This window comes from Ambystoma mexicanum, chromosome 6p (assembly GCF_040938575.1).
Source record: "Ambystoma mexicanum isolate Mex_15411 chromosome 6p, UKY_AmexF1_1, whole genome shotgun sequence".
NCBI classification, from domain to species: Eukaryota; Metazoa; Chordata; class Amphibia; order Caudata; family Ambystomatidae; genus Ambystoma; species Ambystoma mexicanum.
The window spans coordinates 1,292,827,177-1,292,846,721 of NC_090935.1; positions in this window are offsets into that span (position 1 = coordinate 1,292,827,177).

Below are 19,545 nucleotides of genomic sequence, written 5' to 3' on the forward strand. Positions count from 1 at the left end.
TGGGTCCCACGGTTCCAGCAGATCTTGAAAAGGTCAACAGGAACTGCATTGGATGCCAGTGTGCGGTAATGTGCCTGATTGGAGATTGCTGAGGCCACCTCATTCAAAAAGAATTTCAATACCGAATATGAGGGTTATATTTCTCATGACTCAGTTGGTCCAGGATATAAATTAGTGAAATGGTCTACCCAGGTGTCTGCTTCAACAGTTGTATCAAATCCCTTCAACTTACATTCATGGGGAGACCCTTTGCCACAAACTACCTACATTTTTTAGAATCATTAGAGGATGCAGACTCAACCAAATTCTCCCATACCTGAACATCCAATTCAATTTTATGTCTTTGAAAAGGCTGCCTTGTAATCAGCTCTTGCCTTAATAATATCGAATGTTAAAGTTTTGACATATTTTAAGATAGAAAGAAGTGCCCCTTTTGCCACTTTAGACTCTTGATTGAACCATCCTCTGCATTAAGGTTATTTTACTGAGTATTGTCTCTGTTGTCTTTTAGAAATAGCAAAGGGAGCATTTGCTTCATCAAGGATAGACATAAACAGGAGCATATTTGAAGTTATTATTGCCTGATTAATTCTCGACGTGTCTATCTTGGCCAATTGCATTCTCCTCTTGCAATGTGGATTAACAACCACACATTCAAGATGTTCAATTGCCTTAGAGACCCTTGAAATTGGCTGACAACTAATAGTAAGATAGATCGGATGGTGGTCACTACAGGGATCATTTTATCACCTTAAATTCTTGGATCATATGCCAATGTCTACTATGTATAAAAAAGTAATCAATAGTTGAGGAACCCTAGTGATTTCTAAAAGTAGGCAATCCTGGTACTTCTGGCTGAACACGTCCTTTCACAGAATGAAGGCCCCATTCTGTGAGGCAAATATAAGTGAGTAAACCATTAGCACACATACATGTGTCCTGCCTTTGAGGTACTGGAATCCATAATGCGTGATCTTCCAATTCGCCATGCAATCCCTCAGGCTGCCCATTACCAATCTTAACATTAAAATCTCCCCCTAACAGCAAAGGGGTAGTAGGATCAATTTGATTTGTCATTGTTACACCCAAAACTCTTTACATTAAAACAGTCCATTGTGTTGGGATTTATGGGGGCTGTTATAAAAGTTCAAAATCGCAACTCTATCTTCCTTCCTCAGGATAAGCCAGATCAATTGAACATAGTTCATCTTAGTGTCAGTAACCTTAATCATGAAATGCAAAAATGTATCACCATAATTGCAAAAAACTCCCAAAATAATGCCCTCTGTTTTTCTTGCATGCTGGAATAGGAATGGCCACAAAACCATGTAAAATAAGGTATTCTACTGCCAATGTTTCCTGTAATAAAATCATGTCATGTTCTTTTAGGAAGGTCACAATTTGTTGATCCACAAACTTTTAGTTAGCCTTTGCTATATTCCAAGAGAGAAGGGTTAGCGTATCTACATACTGAAACACATTTCCATCACAGTCCCTCCTCCTCCAGTACTTGGTGGGTTCCAGGACAGCAGGTGTAGGTACCGGGGTAGTCAATCTATCTCCTCAATAGTAGATAAAACCTCAAATTGATACAACAGAGCAACAACCCCACCTCTCATGTAATTTGTTCCCTGATCTTCAGTGGAAATTGTAACACTAGGTTTAAGAACAGGCCCGTAAACAGGTTGGTTGAGCGAGAAGTCCTTTTCTCTGGGCTTACAGAATAATTAAAGGATGACCCTTGAGGGTGCCCTCCGATGCAATGAATACTTAAGGGTGGACGTACTTAGTAAGACTAGGATTCGAAAAGGTTACCACTACACAATCCCCCTTTACTGCTTTCAGAGTTTAATGCACCCAGCAAACCCTTCTTGCCATAAGTATCCGTGTAGGGTCTATAGTAGGGCCAATACAGTACCTATTCAACCAATGACTCACTTTGTTTATCAGAGAGACAGTTGAGTCACTCTTCCTTCGTGGGAGTACTGGGATATCAATTATTATACCAACTTGCCGGGCCACCCATGGTGGGAGGTTAAGTGTCTCCATATCTTCCACCATAAACGTAGTTGCACTGCTATCTCCTATATCTGTATTCTCCAAAGGAAGAGTGTCAGCCTGTCTTTGAGGGCAAATATCTGCTTTAACAGAAAGTGGTTGCTTTCCTTTGGTTGAATTCTCATCCATAGTACCATTTGTAGATAGACTGGATAATGGGGTACTCATTTTAGTTAAGGGGGCTTGGAAGACCCTGATAGTTGAGTATTTATCTCCATACTCCCTTTCCTAATGTCCCTAATCAAGTAATCCATTAGTGCTAAAGAACTCAAACTGGTTTATTTAAATGAGGCTACAGAACTTATAAAGGATCCTGAATTCCTGTCTAATAATTTTTCTAAAAATGTGACATCCCTTTTCAGGGACGCATCACTATCCAAAGACAAGAGTTCTTGTTTCCGGGACTCCCGCTGGTCCATCTGGGCTGAAGGTTTAGTCTTGGGGGCCATTTCCAGAGAGGTTACTATGTCTGGTGCCTGAGATAAAGTATCAGACTTACATCTCCCTGTTCCCCTCCCTGCCGCAACACTAGTTCAGCCAAAAACTCCATGGTCCCGCTAGTCCTTGCACATACATCATCAGTAATTGAAATACTTAGGGGAAACTCACTTTGGGTTACTGCTTCTATGGCCCTCGCAGTTACCAGTATATGGTCCTCAATTTTAACAGCCATCGCTTGTAAATAGGAATCCAGTAGAGATTGTGAATTGTGTTCCTTTTATTCAATACTAGCAAGAAGTACGCATTCTCTGAATGGGTTCTATTGACAGACATGACAACACGCTCATTAATTGTTGAAAATCAATGATACTGTAGGTAGCTGTTGCGATTCACTTATCGCTTGATGTAAACTACAATGAGAATGGGTGTGTATGGCTGGCTGACATACCCTGTGGCAGACGTTGGTGGGAGGCGTGAGTTGGTGTGCTGCTGCATACTGGGACCTACTGTGCTCTCTCCCCACATGTTGCCTCACCCTGGCATGGTGCAGTTCATTGCAGTGCATTGTGGTGCAAATGTCCCAGACAACGTGCATTCTAGGGTTGAGGTCTGGTCCTTCGACGACCAAATTGATGTTTCGCTTATTTCATGCAACTATTCATGTTTGAGGTTACGTGAAATGTGAGGTTCTGCTGGGTACTAACAGGTAACTATAACAAAATGTGGTGCAGATTGGGGAGACGTGTAGAATGTATAAGGATGAATGATTGGCCAAACCACAAACGCAAAAAGACATTTTGACTTTTGCTGAAATCCAGGGTAAGGGGTGGGGTGTCCAAATTTCATATAGCCAGTAACGTCCGGAGGGTCCTAACAAGTAACTATGCATAATCTTGTGCAGATTGGTGAAATAGTGTGGAATTGTATGAGGAGAAATGCTTCACCAAGCCACACACCCACAAACAAATGTTGGACGAATATTAATATAGATAGATTTATCTATTTATCATATAGCAACGGTACTTAACAGTTAAGGTGAAAACTATCATTCATTGACTTTGTGAGAACTCTGTTGTTAATAACTCTCCCTGGTTTGACATGTCAGTTTGGAATATTCCAACGTTGTTTTTGGCATGGGGTGCGCAGAACTGGAAGGTTTAGTGCAAATACATCCATTGGTTTAAAATTATAAAGTGTGAACAAACGGGATGATTTTTACATTTGCCATTCATTCAAAAGGCACGCAGCCTAAACCTCCGAATGGATTTGCTTCAAATTTGCTTCAATAGAGGCACACAACGGTGCAGATGTGGCTTTTGTTGTAAATCCGCTCAGTAGTATTTAAACAACCTTATTTGTATCTCCTGTGTTGCATTGCAGAAGCTCAAGCATTTCTTGTTACATGTGATGAGAAAAGGAAATTACAATGTTGATAAAAGTATATTAGGAGTTGAAGTGGATGTTTGCTTACAGGGAAGATTTGAGGAAGCTCAAATATTAGTTAATGTGAAGAATACGTTTGTGGTGGGCTAGAGATAGTATTTGTTGTTTTCGACTTTTCATAGGAATGGAGATGTTCTCACGAGAATATGGTTTGCTTTTTGAAGTGCATTATAGGAATAAGGCAGCCATTCAAACAATAATGAGTTTGCCATCAAGCTGGATGTAGGGAGAGTAAAAGAGTAGCATTTGTAGACAACGGTTCTGGGGCATGCGAATTCTATAGTGCATGCATTTTGATCTTCTCAAGAGTTTCCATGAAGTATTTGAATGAATGTTGTGTACGAATGGTGTGCCTTCTTTTTGCAGCCTAAAAAAAAATCGCATGATAAAATCTTTTGAGAACGACAGTTTCACAAAAAAACCTTTCCAGCAGTTATGCTAAAACATACCAAATATTGCATGCATTTTCATTGCAGTTCATCATCATTTCAAAGTGGCCACTGGGCTGTGGACTCAGACTACGATTAGTGGATCATGGAGCCATAATGTGAATAATCCCATGGGGCCGAGATTAGAAACATATACAAACAATTGAATATGAAATCTGTGATCATAGAAAAAGAAAACATAAATGTAGTATTGTATTATATTGTATTGTTTTAGTTGTTTATATAGCGTTCTTTCGCCATGTGTATGGTCTCAATGCGCTTTGTGGTTGGAACGCCCTTGGTGACTGCAGTCAATGTGTCGGAGGTTCTAAGAGTTTAGATTAAGAGATACTTGTGTACATTTTTGCCGGCTTAGGGCTTAGGTGGCTGGCCAGGCTACAGTAAGCAGCCCAGGGGTCAGGCACGTGGGTGGGTGCTCTTTTTGGTTTTGGATAGAGTGATATTGCTGAAGATGTGTACCCAGATATACCACATTTTATTTTTGTTGGTAGTCGCTGTATGCTAGTGGCTGAAGTGTTGAGGTACGTCAGGGGTTTCAGTGTGGATGGCTTTGTGCACTGCTAGACCAGAATCGAATAGCCATAGCTGCATTCTATGGTGCATGGATTGATAGGGGGACAGGGAGGACAACTGTGAGGGTAAAATTTTGTTGTGGAGTACCTTTGCAAAAGCAAAGGGGGCAGGTTGTGCCTAAAAAAGGGTTCTACCGTAGGAAGTAAGGCGCTTTAGAATCTGGATTTTGGAATGGGGGTAACAATGAATGGTTGAATGCAGTGGCACCTGGATTTGGGAACAGCTGGGTGGTGGGAAAGACACCTTACTCGGGAACAGCAGTAGACACAAAATAGTTTGCCACCTAGATTTGTAGGCAATGAGGTACAGTGGTACCTGGGTTTGAGGCACCTGGATAATGTGAGAAAACTCCTAATGGGTCTTTCAGCAGTCAGATACAGTAGCACCGAGATTTGGGACACCTGGATAATGGGAGAAGACACCTAATGGGTCTTTTCAACAGTCAAATACAAAAGCACGCAGGTTTGGGATACCTGGATAATGGGAGAAGACACCTAATGGGTCTTTTCAACAGTCATATACAGTAGCACCTAACTTTGGGACACCTGGATAATGGAAGGATGCCTAATGGGTCTTTTCAACAGTCCAATACAGTAGCACCTATTTTAGGGACACATGGATAATGGTAGAAATGCCTAATGGGTCTTTCAACAGTCAAATAAAGTAGTACCTACGTTAGGGACACCTGGATAATGGGAGAAACGCCTAATGGGTCTTTCAACAGTTAAATACAGTAGCACCTAGGTGTGGGACACCTGAATAATGGGACAAACCGACAAATGTTTATTTCAGACAGTCAAATACAGTAGCAACTAGGTTTGGGACACCTTGATAATGCGATAAGACACCTAATGGGTCTTTCCGCAGTCAGATAAACTATCACCTTGGATTGAGGCACCTGGATAATGGGAGAAAACGCCTAATGGGTCTTTCAGCATTCAAATATAGTAGCACCTAGGTTTGGGACACTTGTATAATGGGAGAAGACGCCTAATAGGTCTTTTAACTGTCAAATACAGTAGCATCCAGGTTTTGGCTACCTGGATAATGGGAGAAAAATGCCTAAATGGGTCTTATCTGGCACAATCAGGCTGAATATGAGGTACGGCTATCTGGCACAATCAGGCTAAATATGAGGTATAGTTATCTGGCACAGTCAGGCTAAATTCTATTGGAGACAGGAGATATGATAGGGTAAGACAGCCTAATGGGGGATAGTGATTGCTGGTCACTATGTTCAGACCTAATCTTCACAATTATGTCTATATGTGATTCAAGCTAATGTTACAGTTGTCTAGATGTGATGCAATGCTAGTCTTCACAATCCTGTCTACATATGACACAAGTTAGTATTACAGTTGTCAGGATGTGACTTAATGCTAGTCTTAACAATTCTGTGTACATGTGATGCAATGCTAGTCTTCAAAATTCTGTCTAGATGTGACACAATGGTAATCTTCACAATTCTGTCTAGATGTGGCACAACCTATTGTTTCAGTTGTCTAGGTGTGACACAATGCTAATCCTCACAATTCTGTCTAGATGTAACGCAAGCTATTGTTTCAGTTGTCTAGGTGTGACACAATGCTAGTCTTTACAAATCTGTCTAGATGTGATGCAAGCTAGTATTACAGTTGTCTAGATGTGAGGCAATGTTATTCTTTACAAATCTGTCTAGATGTGACGCAATGCAAATCTTCACAATTCTGTCTAAATGTGACACAAGTTAGTATTACAGTTGTCTGGATGTGATGCAACGCTAATCTTCACAATTCTGTCTAGATGTGACACAAGTTAGTATTACAGTTGTCCGGATGCCAATCTTCACAATACTGTCTACATGTGATGCAAGCTAGTATTACAGTTGTCTAGATGTGAGAAAATGCTAGTCTTCATAATTCTGTCTAGATGTGACGCAATGCTCATCTTCACAACTCTGTCTAGATGTGAGGCAATGCTAATTTTTACAATTCTGTCTAGATGTGACACAATGCTAGTCTGACGCAATGCTAATCTTCACAATTCTGTCTAGATGTGACGCAATGCTAGTCTTCACATTTCGGTCTAGATGTGACGCAATGGTAGTCTTCACAATACACTCTAGTTGTGACTCAATGCTAATCTTTACAATTTTGTCTAGATGTGATGCAATGCTAATCTTCAAAATTCTTCTATCGGAGTGTAAGGCATGGCTACACTTTACCAGGACAGAATGTGAATGCCTAAATTAGAGGCACAGCAGAAGTGCAAACACCTAGATTTGAGGTAGCTGAATAGATGGAAAACATCTAAGTATGGGACACAATAGTGAATAAAACCACTGCACATTTGTTGCCCAGCAATGAAGGGGTATTCTTTACTAGCTGGCTGTTCTGGTATGCTTATGCTGTGTAGATATCGAGAGGCAGGACTTTTGTGGAATACAGTTATTGCTGTACTCCCCAACCAGAGCACACTTATCTTGTCAGTTGCTGCTGGTTGATGACTTGCTACTGGCTTCTCAGGCGAACACAGGCAAGAGTTGTGAAACATAGCAGTACAAACCCCTTGTGATTCAGTGAAAAATATTTTGAAGATTTCATTTCATTTCATTGTAATGGATTTATAGATTGCCTTTTGACAAAGACGCTAAACAAAATGTATCAAAAAAGTACAATCATGATGATAACATGAAGACATGGGTCAAAACAGAAGAAGGGACAGCAAGAGGATTAACAGACAGATTGGAAAATACAGAGATATGAGGCAGAACAAAGTGAGAGGGGAAAGGAGATTCAATATTTGGGAGCTAGAAGAGCAAAAGAACAGAGACGAGAAGTGCAGGGAGGTTTGGAAACAGTTAACAGAAATACATTCTGTGATCTGAGAGGGTGAGATGGGACATAGATTGAGAGATAAGCAGAGAGATGGGGTGGGGCAGACCATCGGTACATTTGAAGACAATTGAGAGAAAGTGGTAGAGAAGACTGGATTAAAAAAGGAGTAGTGAAATAGAATGTAGGGAGTGTGTGATAGAAGACTGGGGGATAAAGAAATAAAGGAGCCGCATCAAGGAATTATAAACAAAGCGAAGAGGAAGAAGATGAGTGGCAAGAAGAGTAAACAATAGAGTAGTAATCAATATGAGAAAAGACAAGAGGAAAAGGAAGATGTTTTTTGGCATGAAAAGAGGATAGCGGCAAGCACGATGGATGGTGAAAAAGTGCATACCGACAAGAGTGAGCAGTAGAAGAGATATGAAGAGAAAATGAGAGAGAAGGCTCAAAGATAACACCCAGGTTACGTGCTGATAGTGAGAAAGATAGAATGAGAAGATGGAGAAAAAGAAAGAAATGGAGGGGGAGACTAGGAGAGATGTTAGAAGCAGGAAAGAAAAGAACCTCAGTTTTAGAAGAGTTGAGATGTAGAAAATGAGAAGACGTACAGTTTTGAACAGCAGCAAGACAGTTTGAAACAATAGAGTGCAGAGCAGAATCAAAGGAAGAAAAAGAAAGAAACAAAAGAAGAGGACAAAGTACAGGGCCTTGAGGAACACCATCTAAAAGAGTAAGTGATGGAGAAGAGTGCCTGACTCAAGTTACAGATTCGGAGATGTCCAAGTTAGACAGAGAGGAAATAAGGAGAGAGTGATCAACAGTAGTAAATGCTGCAGACAAGTCAAGAAGAATAAGAATAGGGGAGAGCTTGGAGTGATGAGGAGAGAATGATGTGACATGGTAGGACAATCAGGAAGCTCGTAACATGGGCTGTACTATCTGGTATAAGCCCACACTCTGAACAACATGAGTGCTGCTGGACTGTCCCCCTATCTCTCCCCACACAATCCCACTCCCACCTCACCCCTTAGATCAAACGCGGGTGCTAAGAGTGTGTTTTAAAAAAAAATCTTACCTTGCAGTACAATGCCACGCTTTTCTTCCCCAGTCCACTTTCCGTGTTGACCAAGTCAAGGTTTATTTTAAAAGTGAAATTGAAGCACATTAGCACCTGCATATCAACTACATTGGTGCTAATGGGATATAACCCTAAGGCGCAGGCTGACCGCTGCCGGTAGCATCAGGGTTGGCCCATCCCTGAGGGTTATGTTGCCTCATCATTAAAGTGATTGTTTAAATGAAAACTTGAAATTTGGCAGGTGTTTGAAGCTATGTCACCTTACCTCTGAACAAGTTCCTTATACAGCCCATGTTCACACTGCTGACATCACATATGGCATCGCAGATAACATCACCTATAACATTATCAGTAACATTGCTGGAAACTAGAGAACACTGACAATATCACAAATGGCATCACTGATGATATTGATATTTCATTTTTATTGCGCTCGTACACAAGTGTTTCAGAGTGCGACGAGGTGAGAGAGGGCAACAAGGGAGAACAAAACAACATTCTTACCAGGCCCAGTGACATTGAGAATGTGCAAGTGTAAGAGAGAGGGGAAGGGGAAAGTGCATGGGGGGGAGAAGTGGAAGTGCTGAGCAAAGGAATACAAAACATTATAAATAAATAAATAAATAAATAACTAAATAAATAAATAAATAAATACATGATAAATGAATAAATAATAAACAGCAACAAACAGTGGTAGTGCAGCCAGCAAGTGGCAAGTGCTAGGCTTAAGGCAACAAACATGGTGTGTCTGATAAGTGCAGAAAAAAAGGGGGGGACTGTAGTGTTACAGATACAGACCCCCATGCAAGGGATTGCCAGGAGACAGTGTGGGAGGGTGGCAGGGTGAGCAGGTACCAGGGCCCGAAAGTCAGAGGGCAACCAGGTGTACGATGCCAAGACAGAACAGATCAGCAGGGGAGAGGAGGAGCGAAGGGAGAGGCAAAGAGGAACGTGTTGAGGTGCTTCCGGAAATGGTTCTCCTCAAATTTCAGAGTCTCAGGGAGGCTGTTCCAGAGTAAGGCCCCAGCCAAAGACAGAGATCTACCCCCATCTTGTTTCTTTGAAAAATGACTGACCCTGAGGGAGTTAGAAGTGGAGGAGCAAACAGCTTGGGAGGGAAGGCAATTACGGAGGGACAGCTGAAGGTATTTTGGACCCAGGCCCCAGAAAGCCTTGTGGACGATTCAAAGGGTCTTTTTTTTTTTAACCTTGCAGCCACTGGAAGTCCGTGGAAATATTTCAGGGTGGGAGAGATACGATCCCAGGGCTTGAGACCAAGGACAAGTCTTGTAGTCCTGTTCTGGATAAGTAGCAAAGGGTGGAGATTAGAAGCAGGTAGATTTAGAAAGTTGCTGTTGCAGTAATCCAACCTAGAGAGAACCAGGGCTTGAGATACTGTGAGCTTCTGGGGGAAGGAGAGGAAAGGCAGAATACCTCTGAGGAGGTGCAGCAGGAAGTTTGAGTTTTTAGAGACATCAGAGAGGTGGGCAGAGAAGGAAACCGTGGAGTGAAAGATGACCCGGAGGTTCTTAGCCTTGCAGGTGGGGGTAGGCGGAAGGTGAAGAGAGGCCGGCCAGAAAGTAACAGGAAAGGATAGTGAAGATGTGCCGATGAGGAGGATCTCAGTCTTGCTTGCATTGAGGCAGAGATTGTTGGCGGCACACCAATCCTGAATGGCAGATAGGCAATCAGAGATGAGAGAATGAGAAGATGTGGCTGAGGGAAGCCTCAAAATGAGTTGAGTGTCATCAGCATAACACTGAATATTGGAGCAGAAAATGTCAATGCTGTGGGCGAGAGTTGCCAGGTATTGGTTGAAAAGCCAGGGTGAGAGGTTAGACCCCTGGGTAACACCGCAGGTAGAAAGGGACATAGATGAAAGGAAGGACCCAAGTTGGACCTGGGAGGGTAGATCCGAGAGGAAAGAAGTCAGCCAGGCCACAGCCTGATTGGTGATGCCCAAGTTATCAAAGAGACGGTTGAGCAGGATGGTATGGTTGACCGTGTCGAAGGCAGAAGAGAGATTGAGTAGGATGAGGACAGAGGGGATGTTAGAGTCAAGGTTGGAGAGCAGATCTTCACAGATGTTCAGGAGATCAGTTTCCATGCTTCTGGCAGCTCCAAAGCCAGGCTGATGGTCGTGTAGACAACCAACAGAATCAGAGTGAAGGTTGAGCTGTGAGATGACCAGCTTTTAAAGGAGTTTGTCCAGAAAAGGAGAGATGGTGATAGTTAGCCGAGCAAGAAGATTCAGCTGTCGGTTTCTTGAGAAGAGGGTGCACAAGAGAGTGCTTCAAAGGGGAGGGGGAGACTCCTGAGGCAAGAGAGAGGTTGCATAAATCAGCCAGGTCAGCAGTGAGGGTGTCAATGTGGTCCTTGATGGTTTTGGAAGAACAGGGAGGAAACAGTTTTGACAAAACTTTAATTGATCGGACTTGTCTAGAGACCTTGTCAGGGGAGAAAAGAGGAAAGGCCAAGAAAGAGGTGAGGGGGTGGCTGTAGGAGGGCCAAAGTTCACAGAAGGAGAGAGAAGAAGAGGGTGAGGTGAAGAGAGGGTGGACAGGATATCCTGGGTTTTTTAGATGAAGTGAGAGGAAAAGGGCCATGCAAACGGCCTGGGAGGTGACATGAGGGGCAGAGACTACAGCAGGGTTGGCCAGCTCCTTGCAGATTTTAAAGAGTTTGGCCGAGTTGTTAGATGCCGCAGAGACACAGGCTTGGATGTGGGCTCTCCTTTAGTGTGGACAGAGAGTCAGTATTGCCTTTGGAGCAGGCGACAGGCCAGTTTGTCAGAGGATGAACAAGAAGCCCTCCATTTCTTCTCAGCCACCCTACACTTACGTTTAAGTGTAGCTAGGTCAGAGTCATACCAAGAATTGCACTTGGTTTTGGGCTTCAAATGGATGCTCATGACAGGGGAAAGAGTATCAAGAGTATCGAAATAGAAGAGTAGAGCATAGACAGGGCTGTGTCAGGATGTGAGTCAGCCAGAGGTGGAGCGGTGGGGGGGGGGATATGGTGGCAACGCCTTAACTGACACACTCCAGATGGCTGAGATGGTAAGTGGCAGTGTTGGGTTAGGCTTGGCCTCGAGGAAGAGAGGGAGAGATGAGAGGAGAGGAGGGAGTGATTTCTCCAGGAGAGAGGAGTGGTCAGAGGGATGGAGAGGGGAAAGTCAGAGGAGATCAAGACATCAAGTGTGTGTCCTGCAGAGTGAGTTGGGCCAGAGAGGAAGCTAGAAAGGGAGAGGGAATCACATAGGTCACAGAAGAGTACAGAGGAGGAACAAGGAGAGTCAAGATGGATATTGAGGTCAACAAGAAGGAGGAGTTGAGTGGTTGAGGCCAGGAGGGAGTAGGAGAGGTCTGCCCACTCAGAGAGAAATTAGGTGATCTTACCAGGTGGCCGGTTGATAGTAGCCATAGTAAGAGAGTTGTTATGGCGAGAGAAAGCCTGCAGACAAGGGATTCGTAGGAATGATAGAGTAATGATAGAGGCACTTGCGGAGGTGAGGAAGGAGGACAAGGTGGGGCAGTAGAGGAGGGAGGGGAGGGCAAGGTAGCCAAGGGTGAGGAGGAGGGGACAGCCGGAGATGACAGGAAATTGATAAGGTGAGGGAAGCGCCTATCATAGAGGAGGAGATTGGCTTGAGGGCCATTGAGGTAGACAGTAATGATGACTTTAGAGGAGTCGAAGGGAGCCTTGAGAACTTCCCAGTGGGTTCCACCATTAATGGAAGAAGAGGAGACATGACAGAGCCCAGAGATCATTTGAAGAGTCCATAGATTTGGCAAAGGAACGACAAAGAGGATGTCAGTGAGGGTATGTCTGGAGGAAGCACTAGAATAGGTGTCAGCGATAGGTAGAGCAAGGTTGAAGGGCAAGATGTCCTTTTTTAACTTCTACCTACCAGACTTCGTGAGAAGGGAAGGACAGTCAATGGACAAGCAGTTGGAGAAGATAGGAGAAAAAGAAAGTGCCATAGGGGGGTGTGGCCGAACGCCGGTGAAGATGGCCGCTTGAACGGGATGCTCCGCCTCACAAAAAATATAAATATGCATTAAGTTCTTATTTTTCGTTCATTACTTACCCTTTCATCAACGGTCCTTGCCGCCTTGTTGGTCCACGTAGCACTCTGGTGGTTTTGGAGCTGTATGGCATTGCTGTAATCCGCGTCATGTTCCAACTCTGAGCTCTGTTAACTGCTCTGAAGTGCACCACCCCTCATGACGAGAGGAGCAGCGCTGCACTTCATGTGATGCACCGGCTATGGGCCTAATATCACAGACTTCATTTACACAATAATGCCACCTGTGGCCTAACAAGTTAACTGCAAAAGAAGAGAAGAGCAGTTAGCAAAGAATATATATCAAAGGCAAAAGGAGAGCAACGAGGACAGATGCAAGAGAGGAAAAACAGAGAAAAAGGTGTGAGGAGGAGGGGGAGTAAAGCAAAGTAGAAAAAGGAAATAAAAATAAATACGGGGGAAAAGAAGAGGAGAAAAGAATAGCAGAGATTTACAAGGAGAATCAGCAGAGAAGGGAGGAGAAAAAAAAGCTAAAAGAAGAGAAGAAAGAACATGAGATAATAAAGGTGGGACATAATCATAAATACTATTGTAACTAAGCTGCATAAATATTACCTCCTTTAAGTATTTTTCAAAACAATCAAAGGTCTCTGTGCTAAATACTTCTCTCTGCTATGAATTATAACTATGTGCTCCGTTAATAACCCCAATATATTCACTGCATCTGCCTCTTGCTCTCTTTCGTAGTGCACATGCACAATTTAAACTGCCTTGAATATTAGCTCCTCACCTCATCACAGATAACATTAGCAGCTTTTATCTCAACGCCATAGCTTCATTGCTCTATCTCTTTGCCCCTTTCCTCACAATATACAGTGTCGGCAGATCTCATCTGGATTCTATAACCCTATTATCAATACCTGCTTGGCCCTCAACCAAACCTAGGCTTGTAGCTGGAGTGCACAAGAACAGTACTACACCACGTTACTTGATTTGGTGATATTATGAAACTCTTTATTATCTATAGTCTGCACCTTATTATTTTCTGTCTGTTCATTTGACCTCTTATTGCAAGAGTTGGACAGTATGCATAATATGGATGTAATAATTGCATACTATTGAATGTTATAAAACATAAAAAAGGTATTACTAAAGCTCTTCAGGTTAGAAGGTCACTCCAATCTACTACAAAACAATTGTCCATGCTATTGTTTGCAAGTCAGATATTGTATTGATCATCACTTAGATCCGAATATCTGCCTCAGCGAACTGTTCTGTACTTAAAACCCTAACACTATATGTCAAAATGGCAGCCAACAAAGCTAATCAAAAACTGCTTCCACTGCAAAAGAATCCACCACTTCTACAACAAATCTTAAAAGACCTAAAAGTGACTCACTACACCCACTTGGTATATCTGGCCCCGCCATAGAAGCCATTCTGGCCGAAATCAGAGGACTTAAACATTTTGTTGAGACTACAAATATTAAACTACAGCAACTAGACAACAGATGGATGGGATTTGACAACAGAATGGAGGAAGTGGAGAGGAGAGTTTGGGCTGTAGAAGATGTATCCCCCAGAGTTGTATAGTTAGAAAAATCCATTAAAGAACTTAAAAAGCACAATGAAGACTTAAAAAATCGTAGTAGGCGCAACAATCTGCATATCCCAGGTTTACCAGAGGGTGCTGTGGGCCCTGACCCCATTGGTTTTCTACAAACATTTCTACCAGCCATTCTACATTTATCCTCTGATACAGTACTTAACATACAGCATGCTCACAGAATTGGTCAACTTACAGTCTCCACCACTTGCCGTCCATTACCCAGAACACTTATATTTTACCTCTTGGAATACTTTCAGCTTCAGCTTATTATATCTACAGCCAAGGAACGCAAAGTCCTCATCTGGCACGGAAACAAGCTATTCATATCCCAAGAAGTGGCCAGAAGCACAGCTTAGCGCAGAAAAGCTTTACTATCTTTTCGTCCTGTCTTAAAACAGCTCAATATCTGATACAGATTATATCACCCATGTACCTTTAAAGTAACACATGAAGGCTGTACAGCCATATTTGATGAACCAGCTGACCTTAAGATCTTCATTTAATCCATTAAAAACGATGGCATGGACACTTCCTCACCCACAAGTGCCTCAACTGCGTCTATTACTTGAGAACTTGACCTCATAACTTGTTCAGGTTTTTTTTTCCTTTTTACTACCTACTTAATGCAAACAGTACCCAGTTACTATAACATGGTGAGGTGGGCGTTCTCACAGCGTCCTTCTTCTACTGTGGTTGTTCTATTTCCTTTTGACGACTCAGTTGGTGCTACCTATTCCTGTTACATCCTTCTTCCCCGTTCTTTCTCCCATGTCCTGTTTGATCCCTGAAGTCATTCTTGTCTCCTTGTTGATATTATCTCAGTCTATGATCAAATCCCCTACTCCCCTCCCTGATCCCCAATGTACCATCCTTGTGTGTCATTGTTTGGGTATATAGGTTTTAAGCTACATTACTATGGTTCTAACTCTAATATTGCTCTACAGGTACAAGATACATGCCTATCATTACTTATATGATTAAATGATTTTAAGTGTATTTCATGGAACATCAAAGGATGTAAGAATCCCATCAAGAGATGTAAAAATATCTTTCACCTAAATAAATTTAAGCCATCGATTGCTTGCATACAAGAAACTCATTTATCCAACAAAGAAATTCCCTTTGGGTTAAGGAGGTTATCTCCAGTCCAGCCGTATCCAAAAAGAATGGAGTCACCATATTAATAAGTAAAAAACTGTCCTTTAAAATTCTAGACCAAGATGCTGACACCAATGGAAGATGGGTTTCTTAAACATTTATGGTCCCACTTTGCCAGATCCCACGTTTTGGATCTCTATCAAACAAATGATACTCAAAAATAACTTTACCAATTTGATTATGTATGGGGATGTTAATCAGGTCCTAGATCCATTTCTAGATCGGAAATCCAGTTGTATGTTTAAAACAAATAAGAGCCATAAATCCTTTGTGCGTTGTCTAGCCGAAATGGGATTAATTGACACCTGGAGGCTATGTCATCCCACACAATTAGATTATACCTTCCATTCACCCCCTCACAATACACTATCATGTCTAGACTATGGGGGTAATTCATAGAAATCAGCGCACAAGTGGCGCACGCGGCTGGCGCACAGTGTGCGCGTGCGAATCCCTGCGCCAGCCGCGTGCGCTAAAATCCATTTCCGCGCACAGCGTATTCATGGATTCCAGCTACCAAAACCAGCCGTGGCGCACAGTGGCGCAGGGACACTGCAGCAGCGCCAGTTACGCCCCCAAAAACGCCTCTCGCACAGGGAAAAGCCATCAAAATCCCCAATCCAGCGCAAAGGGCTGCGCTAACCCTGCACCAGCACGGCAAGCGGGCTACGTGTATCACTGGGGTGCGCGGGAAGTTCCACACGCGATTTCAGCAGGGTACGCGTATTTCAGGGGTGCGCGGGAAGTTCCAACCGCAATTTCAGCAGGGTACGTGTATTTCAGGGGTGCGAGGGAAGTTCCACACGCGATTTCAGCAGGGTACGTGTATTTCAGGGGTGCACAGGAAATTCCACACGCGATTTCAGCAGGGTACGTGTATTTCAGGGGTGCGCGGGAAGTTCCACACGCGATTTCAGCAGGGTACGTGTATTTCAGGGGTGCGCGGGAAGTTCCACACGCAATTTCATCAGGGTACGTGTATTTCAGGGGTGCGCGGGAAGTTCCACACGGGATTTCAGCAGGGTACGTGTATTTCAGGGGTGCACAGGAAGTTCCACACGCGATTTCAGCATGGTATGTGTATTTCAGGGGTGCGCGGGAAGTTCCACACGCGATTGGCCCCGTGCGAGCAGGGTACGCGTATTTCAGGGGTGCGCGGGAAGTTCCACACGCGATTTCAGCAGGGTACGTGTATTTCAGGGGTGCGCGGGAAGTTCCACACGCGATTTCAGCAGGGTACGTGTATTTCAGGGGTGCGCGGGAAGTTCCACACGCGATTTTAGCAGGGTACGTGTATTTCAGGGGTGCGCGGGAAGTTCCACACGCGATTTCAGCAGGGTACGTGTATTTCAGGGGTCCTGGGGAGTACTACACGTGAATTGGCCGTGTGGGTCCTCCCAGGTGTTCGCTCTACAACCTCCACGGCCCCTGCAGGCAGCCCACACCACGGGGGACTACCCTGCACCCCTGCTCATGTCCCGCAGGCAGCCCATCCACCATGGGCATGCCCCCCAGCCAAGCCACATGTCACCTTGCACTACTGATCAACAATGCATGTCTCCCTGCACCCCCACCCCCCAGCAGTGCAGGGGCACCCGCCACCAGGCCCCCACCCATATCTCCCACCACCCCCACCCCCCACCACTGTGGGGCACCTGCCAGCAGGCCCCCACCCATGTCCAACTCATGTCCCCCTGCACCCCCACCCCCCAGCACTGTGGGGCACCTGCCAGCAGGCCCCCACCCATGTCCAACTCATGTCCCCCTGCACCCCCACCCCCCGACACTGTGGGGCACCTGCCAGCAGGCCCCCACCCATGTCTCCCACCACCCCCACCCCCCAGCAGTGCAGGGGCACCCTCCACCAGGCCCCCACCCATGTCTCCCACCACCCCCAGCCCCAGCACTGCAGGGGCACCCTCCACCAGGCCCCCACTCCTGTCTCCCTGCACCCCCACCCCACAGCACTGTGGGGCACCTGCCACCAGGCCCCCACCCATGTCTCCCACCACCCCCACCCCCCAGCAGTGCAGGGGCACCCTCCACCAGGCCCCCACCCATGTCTCCCACCACCCCCACCCCCCAGCACTGTGGGGCACCTGCCAGCAGGCCCCCACCCATGTCCAACTCATGTCCCCCTGCACCCCCAGCATTGTGGGGCACCTGCCAGCAGGCCCCCACCCATGTCTCCCACCACCTCCACCCCCAGCAGTGCAGGGGCACCCTCCACCAGGCCCCCACGCATGTCCAACTCATGTCTCCCACCACCCCCCAGCACTGTGGGGCACCTGCCAGCAGGCCCCCACCCATGTCCAAATCATGTCTCCCACCGCCCCACCCCCAAGCACTGTGGGGCACCTGCCAGCAGGCCCCCACCCATGTCCAACTCATGCCCCCTGCACCCCCACCCCCAGCACTGTGGGGCACCTGCCAGCAGGCCCCCACCCATGTCCAACTCATGTCCCCCTGCACCCCCACCCCCCAGCACTGTGGGGCACCTGTCAGCAGGCCCCCACCCATGTCCAACTCATGTCCCCCTGCACCCCCACCCCCCAGCACTGTGGGGCACCTGCCAGCAAGCCCCCACCATGTCCAACTCATGTCCCCCTGCACCCCCACCCCCCAGCACTGTGGGGCACCTGCCAGCAGGCCCCCACCCATGTCTCCCACCACCCCCACCCCCCAGCAGTGCAGGGGCACCCCCACCCATGTCTCACACCACCCCCACCCCCCATCACTGTGGGGCACCTGCCAGCAGGCCCCCAACCATGTCCAAATCATGTCTTCCACCACCCCCATGCCCCATCACTGTGGGGCACCTGCCAGCAGGCCCCCACCCATGTCCAACACATGTCCCCCTGCACCCCCACCCCCCAGCACTGTGGGGCACCTGCCAGCAGGCCCCACCCATGTCCAACTCATGTCCCCCTGCACCTCCACCCCCCAGCACTGTGGGGCACCTGCCAGCAGGCCCCCACCCATGTCCAACTCATGTCCCCCTGCACCCCCACCCCCCAGCACTGTGGGGTACCTGCCAGCAGGCCCCCACCATGTCCAACTCATGTCCCCCTGCACCCCCACCCCCCAGCACTGTGGGGCACCTGCCAGCAGGCACCCACCCATGTCTCCCACCACCCCCACCCCCCAGCAGTGCAGGGGCACCCTCCACCAGGCCCCCACCCATGTCTCCCACCACCCCCACCCCCCAGCACTGTGGGGCACCTGCCAGCAGGCCCCCACCCATGTCCAAATCATGTCTCCCACCACCCCCACGCCCCAGCACTGTGGGGCACCTGCCAGCAGGCCCCCTCCCATGTCCATCTCATGTCCCCCTGCACCCCCACCCCACAGCACTGTGGGGCACCTGCCAGCAGGCCCCCACCCATGTCCATATCATGTCTCCCACCACCCCCACCCCCCAGCACTGTGGGGCACCTGCCAGCAGGCCCCCACCCATGTCCAACTCATGTTCCCCACCACCCCCACGCCCCAGCACTGTGGGGCACCTGCCAGCAGGCCCCAACTCATGTTCCCCAGCCAACATGTCATCACAATCTAGATCCCTGGTTCCTATGGTCAGCCTCCAAATGCAAAACACCCACATGAGTATTGCATCCACCCACTCATAATTGGCAATTACATGACAGAAAACCAATTGCAAGTTTTGAAACAAACACATGTCCCTCACATACACCCAATGGGTGTCAGTGAATCTCAAAACCCATATCATGATATGCATGAAACCAATGAGATGATACTACACATTGAAGTTCGATTAAAAAATATGTATTAAAGGAAACATAAATAGAATCAAAAATAAAGAAACAGAAATGGGAATGTACAAAAAAGAAAACAAGCACGTCCGTGAAAAAAAGCAAAACCAAAAATCATAA